Here is a 7573-nt window from a genome sequence, read left to right on the forward strand (position 1 = left end):
TGTACATGTTTGTGGAATGATCCTTTCTGGAAAACTGAAGTTGTTGTTGAGATTATTTGGCCAAAACACCACACAAGCAACTGCAATGATTGATCATTCTAAGGAGAGTTTGTGAGCTTTATCTGATGTGGATATTATTTATTTTGGATTATAGACACTCCTACATAGAAACATAGAAAATAGGTGCAGGAGTAGGCTATTCGGCCCTTCGAGCCTGCACTGCCATTCAATATGATCATGGCTGATCATCCAACTCAGTATCCTGTACCTGCCTTCTCTCCATACCCCCTGATCCCTTTAGCCACAAGGGCCGCATCTAGCTCCCTCTTAAATATATCCAATGAACTGGCCTCAACTACCTTCTGTGGCAGAGAATTCCACAGATTCACCACTCTCTGTGAGAAAAATGTTTTCCTCATCTCGGTCCTAAAAGATTTCCCCCTTATCCTTAAACTGTGTCCCCTTGTTCTGGACTTCCCCAACATCGGGAACAATCTTCCTGCATCTAGCCTGTCCAACCCCTGTGTACTCTGTCAATTCTTTGTCCTCCTTTGTTTAGAATTAGAAGATTTATTTTCAGGAAATCAAAGGCATTAACTTGATTTTTAACAGTCATGTTGAAAGAAACTTAATCCTGATGAAGTTTTTACTTTTACACGTCAAAGTGTGCGGTCACAAACATTAAAAATCAATAAGGTGTCCATTGTGTTACAAATATGATCTGAGATGCATATAAGCACATCAGACCCGAGTGATAAAGCTTTTTACTGCTGCTTTAAAGCTGATTTGGTGTATGCGTATGCATCAGGGGTCATTTTTCAATGTTGGTCGAGGTAGAGACCTTAATGTACTGTGTGGATATCTGAGTTTCCTCCAACCATAAACCTCCAGAATAATTTAGTTTATTGTCACGTGTACCGAGGTACAGTGAAAGACTTTTGTTGCGTGCTATCCGGTCAGCAGAATAATTACAATCGAGCCATTATACGATAAAACAATAACGTTTAGTGCAAGGTAAATCCAGCAAAGTCCAAGCTAGGATAGTCCGAGGGTCACCAATGAGGTAGATAGTAGTTCAGCACCGCTCTCTGGTTGTGGTAGGATGGTTCAGTTGCCTGATAGCTGCTGGGAAGAAACTGTCCCTGAATCTGGAGGTGTGCTTTCTCACACTTCTGTACCTTTTGCCAGATGGGAGAGGGGAGAAGTGGGAGTGGCCGGGGTGCGACTGGTCCTTGATGATGCTGCTGGCCTTGCCGAGGCAGCGTGAGGTGTAGATGGAGTCAATGGAAGGGAAGTTGGTTTGTGTGATGGTCTACTCCCTAGTGTAGACTGCGTCTGAGGTGTACAGATGTGGTCCCAAACAGTACAAGAAATCTTGGCAAAGCAATCTTGCCAGGAGACAATTGCAGACCCAGCTGGAGTCTCGGTCTAACCGCATAGATGCCCATTGAGTGTGTCAAGGCTTGCATGCTGTAAGGGGCTACAAATCACTGGCAACGATGCGACTCTCCCTCGATAAACTCCGTGCATTCTATGCTTGCTTTGTACAGAAGGCCAGTGGACTGGGGCCACCCACCCCGACACCACCCTTGGGTGCACCTGTACCCAGGGTCACAGGCTCTAAGCTAAGAATATTCATTGCATCTTAAAGCTTCCACTTTAAGTTAAAGCTAAAAGTACTTTTACATTACAGACTTCTTTTAACCTGATGAAAAAGACTTTTCGGACCATTAGTTCTTGCGTGGTTTAACTTAAGAACTCCCAACCAAGTGTTGATCACTCAGCCAGAACTTGCTGGGAATGAAAGTAAGTAACAGTTTAACTACTCACCAGCCTCATGTATTTCTTGCTGTTAAGTTACCACCTGGTCATATAGAACAGCACAGTGGCGCAGCTGGTAGAGCTGCTGCCTCACAGCGCCAGAGACCTGGATTTGTGCTGCCTGTGCGGAGTTTGCACGATCCCCGTGACCGCGTGGGTTTGCTCCAGTTTACTCGCACACCCCAAAGACGTGCGGGATTGTAGGCTAATCGGCCTCTGTACATTCCCCCTAATGTGTAGGGAGTGGATGAGAAAGTGGGATATCATAGAACATTAGATATGGACGGGGTGGGCCGAAGGGCCTGTATCCAGGCAGTGTCTTTCAATCAATCAACTGCAAATCTTCGTCTGAAGAAGGGTCTCGACCCTTGACGTCACCCGTTCCTTCTCTCCAGAGATGCTGTCTGTCCCGCTGAGTTACTCCAGCTTTTTGTGTCTATGGCAGGTAGGAAATGATGGATGGAGACAAATTCAGACACGGCAGTACCCCTGTGATTGCCAGCAAACTTGTGCTACTAAAGTATGTACTTTGGGTAAAACACAAAGTGCTGGAGTAACCCAGTGGGTCAGGCAGCATCTGTGGAAGGAATGGAAAAGCAACATTTCAAGTCGGGATCCTTCAGACTGATCGAAGTAGGGGAGAGAAAGCTGGAAAAGAGAGGTGGCGGCTGGATAAAGCCTGACGAGTGATAGGTGGATACAGGTGAGGGGGATTGATGGGTCGAGTAAGTGACAAAGGCTAGAGATGGAAAGGAGACTAAAGGGAGTTGGTTGAGGAGTGAAATGAAAAGCCAGAGGGAGAGAGATGGGGGGGCTATTGAGAGGTCAGGAGAGAGAGGCGGGGGGGGGGGGGGGCGGGGTGTTTGGACATTGGCGGATTCACTGTTGACACTGTTGCGTTGTAAGCTACCCAAGTGGAATATGAGGTGTTAGAGACAATAGGACAGAAGTTCCCAACATTTTTCATCCCGTTCACCCCAGGCAACTTTAATAGCACATAACAAAGTCATTTCACTTATTTATGGACAACTAATGATGAACAGATACCGGTATACCAGAACCAAACACAGTCAGTCAATGAGAACAAATATATACAAATCCAGAATCAACAAGTTTACCCCCCTGGGTAGGCAAAATTTACCACCCTCAATAACCTCCCCACCCCACCCTATCCCTTACCCCATGTTGGGAACCCTTACAATAGGTGCAGGAGTAAGCCGTGCAGCCCTCCAGCCAGCACCGCCATTCACTGTGATCATGGCTGATCATCCATAATTAGTACCCTTCTCCCCATATCCCCTGACTCGCCCTATCTAGTGTTGTCCCTCCAGTTTGTGCTTGGCCTCACACTTGACAATGGAGCAGGCCTTTACTTTGGCAACATGTACATAGAAGTGCAGCTGAGAAGCAAGGATCTGCGGCGATTTCTGGTTGAAATCACTGGTTGATTTCAGGAAAGAAAGACACATCTGAGAACACAGCCACACACGGAGCACAAAAGATCAACTTTATTTCTAAAAGAAACCAGTGTCACGCTTACGTTAGTACACTACGACAACACGGAGGTCACCTACAACATTCTTCCTCGTCACAAGAATAAATTACAGCTTCATCACTAAACAATCTGTGGAAATGTGAAAAGAATATGCTATATAGGCATAAACTCATAAAGAAGTCAATCTGAAATCCACAATGGACTGATGCAGGGTGATCAATGCTTCAATATTCTGATGAGTGTTGTGTACTGGAACACATGGTGGAACCAAGACCTCAACAGTGGAACAGGCGGAGGACGATGGCTGACCTTAGTGGAGCGTCACAACGGCTGGGAAGGCGGATGAAGGCTGCAGCAGAAAAGGGTCTCCGGTCGTCTTGGACTCCATGCCCACTGGATCCTGACCCAGATCTGTCAAGGACAGTGTGTGTGGTGGCTGTCTGTGCACCAGTCTCCCCACGTTAAACAAAGTCACGCACAGGCCTCCTCCATGAGAGGACAGTCACACTCGCTTCGAGTGACCGCCGATGATGATGATGATGGAAGTAAATTCTTGTCCCAGTACTTGTTGTAAAGTATGCATTGATCGAACCCAATAGTAGATAATAAATCGAAGGTAGACACAAAATGCTGGAGTAACTCAGCGGGACAGGCAGTGTCTCTGGAGAGAAGGAATGGGTGACGTTTCGGGTCCCGAAACGTCACCCATTCCTTCTCTCCACAGACGCTGCCTGTCCCGCTGAGTTACTCCAGCATTTTGTGTCCACCTTCGATTTAAACCAGCGTCTGCAATTCTTTCCTACACAAATAATAAATCTCTATAATTTTTAGATTATAATAGGTCTATATAGCCCTCTGCCTGCCTCGGGTGGGCTCTTTTTCCGATTTTCTTTTTTACAGGTAGGAGCAGGAAGGATGGCATATTTTTGTCGTCGTGAGCTACGTGCAAACATTGTTAAGGGTTTGGACACGCTAGAGTCAGGAAACATGTTCCCGATATTGGGGGAGTCCAGAACCAGGGGTCACAGTTTAAGAATAAGGAGTAGGCTATTTAGAATTCGAGCCAGCACCGCCATTCAATGTGATCATGGCTGATCATCCACAATCAGTACCCTGTTCCTGCCTTCTCCCCATATCCCCTGACTCCGCTATTTTTAAGAGCCCTATCTAGTTCTCTCTTGAAAGCATCCAGAGAACCTGCCTCCACCGCCCTCTGAGGCAGAGAATTCCACAGACTCGCCACTCTCTGTGAGTAAAAGTGTTTTCTCGTCTCCGTTCTAAATGGCTTACTCCTTATTCGTAAACTGTGGCCCCTGGTACTAGACAAGGCTGTACCTCCACCGTAAGTCTTCACTCCTCACCCTTCAACATCTCTCATTTCCCTCTCCCCTGACCCTCGGTCTGAAGGAGGGGCTCAACTTGAAACGTTCTATCCGGAGGTGCTGCCTGTCCTGCTGAGTTACTCCGGCATTTTGTGTGTCCACCTTCCTGTGGGGATAAACTATTGTGTCTTTCATTTGGGAAAGTACGTGAGACTCAAACCCAAACATTGGCTCTCGACTGAACAGGCTGGTCGGCCATTTAGGAGTGGGATGAGGAAAAACCTTTTCACCCAGAGAGATTGTGAATCTGTGGAATTCTCTGCCATAAGAAGGCAGTGGAGGCCGATTCACTGGACGTTTTCAAGAGAGAGTTGGATATAGCTCACGGAATCAAAGGGTGTGGGGGAAAAAGCAGGAACGGGGTACTGATGGTGGATGATCAGCCATGATCATATTGAATGGCGGTACTGGCTCGAAGGGCCAAATGGCCTACTCCTACACTTATTTACTATGTTTCTAAGACAAGCTGTTTAGGCGAGAAACTATTATTTAACTTTCAGGAAACAAAGACGGGTAAATATGTTTGTCTGGCGAAGGATGGCGGGGGGGAAAAACAACTTAATATAAGCAATGCATTGCAAAAACATCTTGCTGCAAGACGATCATGCAGGCATGGCTAACTAAACCACTATTGATGGGCTTCAGAAAGGAATATGTCCTTTTGCAAAGTAATAGAAAGTAAACATTTGAGATCTTCTGACAGCCAGACATTGTGACGAGGATCTGTTAAGACGTGCTACAATTAGAAAAGACAAATAGTTAGAGAATCCTATTTACTTGAAGTCACTGCAGACGCCCTCCTGATAGCTTGGATTTTGCCTTGAACCGAACGGATTGCTGTTGCTGCTGCTCTCCACAATTACACATGCTGGATTTACACAATTAACCATCTAATGTTATTATTTTAAGAATATGAATGGAAAATTATGCAGCGAGCTTTGTATAACAAAGAGCTGCAGATGCTAGTTTACCAAAGAGAGACACAAAGTGCCAGAGTAACTCTGTGGGTCGGGCAGCATCTCCGAAGAACGTGGATAGTTAACGTTTCAGTTCGGGACTCAAAGTCAATCTGAAGGTCCCGACCTGAAACGTCACCTAGCCACGTTCCCCAGAGATGCTGCCTGACCCGCTGAGTTACTCCAGCACTCTGTGAAACGTCACCTATCCATGTTCTCCACAGATGCTGCCTGACCCGCTGAGTTATGGTGCAGCAGCATCTGTGGAGCTAAGGAAATAGGCAAAGTTTTGGGCCAAAACCCTTCTGGAAATAGGCAACGTTTCGAGCCGAAACCCAGAAGGGTTTCGGCCCGAAACGTTGCCTGTTTCCTTAGCTCCATAGATGCTGCTGCACCCACTGAGTTACTCCAGCACTCTGTGAAACGTCACCTATCCATGTTCTCCACAGATGCTGCCTGACCCGCTGAGTTACTCCAGCACGTTGTGTCTCTCTGTAGCAAACTTCACAGTTTGAGAAAGCAAAATGAGAAATTTTAGTGTCAATAATTTTCCTGATTTTTTTTTTTGTAAAGTTAAACGATTTTAAATTTTATAACTAGTAGTTTAGATAGTGTAAAATCCATTTTACTTATGTAGTAGATCACCTATTTATTTATTTATTGATGGATGAAGCCCTGCATTCCAATGACTGTAAACTGTCCCTTGTGATGTGTAGAGGGTTGACTGAGACTGGTGTCTCTGTCATTGTCACATTGCCTGTAAAAAATGTTGTTCTATTTATGCATCGTTTGAAGATCGTGCTTCCGTCCTTTAAGCTGGAAGGAGCACAGGGAAGAATGATGAAGCTGTTGCCAGGACTCAATGCCTGAGCTACAGGGAGAGGTTGGGCGGGCTCAGACTTTAATCACTCGCATGCAGGAGGCTGAGGGATGATCGTGTCGTGGTGTATGAAACCATGAGGGGAATAGACGGGGTTGATAGTCTTTTACCTAAGGTAGGGGAAATCAAGAACCAGAGGACGTAGGTTTAAGGAGAGAGGGAAAAGATTTAATAGAAGTTTAAGATTTAAAGATTTAAGAATAAGATTTAAGATTAAAAGATTTAAGAATAAGGGGTAGGCCGTTTAGAACAGAGATGGGGAAAAACTTTTTTACCCAGAGAGTTGTGAGGCAGTGGAGTTTACCCAGGCAGTGGAGGCCGATTCACTGGATGCGTTCAAGAGAGAGTTAGATAGAGCGCTTAAAGATAGCGGAGTCAGGAGATCTGGTGAGAAGGCAGGAACAGGATACTGAATGTGGAGGGTCAGCCATAATCACAGTGAATGGGGGTGCTGGCTAGAAGGGCCGAATGGCCTACTCCTGCACCTATTGTCTATGGAACCTGAGGAGCAACTTTTTCACACAGAGGGAGGTGGGTATACGAGCTGCCGGAGGAGGTAGTTGAAGCAGGAACTGTAACAATTTAAAAGACACTTGAACAGCGACATGGAAAGGAAAGGTTTAGAGGGATATGGGCCAAATGCAGGCAAATAGGACTAGTGTAGATGGGGCATCTTGTTCAGCATGGACATTAGGCTTGTCTCTGTGCTGTGTGACTATTTAGGTGACACGTGAATCTCGATGCCTATTCTTCTGCAAACTAGGCATGTTCATAAGTGATAGGTTCACGAGATTGATCCCTGGGATGGCGGGACTGTCATATGAGGAAAGATTGAAAAGACTAGGCTTGTATTCACTGGAGTTTAGAAGGATGAGGGGGTTCTTATAGAAACATATAAAATTATAAAAGGACTGGACAAGCTAGATGCAGGAAAAATGTTCCCAGTGTGGGGCGAGTCCAGAACCAGGGGCCACAGTCTTAGAATAAAGGGGAGGCCATTTAAGACTGAGGTGAGAAAAAACTTTTTCATCCAGAGAGT

The sequence above is a fragment of the Amblyraja radiata genome, chromosome 19, assembly GCF_010909765.2.
Source record: "Amblyraja radiata isolate CabotCenter1 chromosome 19, sAmbRad1.1.pri, whole genome shotgun sequence".
Classification (NCBI taxonomy): Eukaryota; Metazoa; Chordata; class Chondrichthyes; order Rajiformes; family Rajidae; genus Amblyraja; species Amblyraja radiata.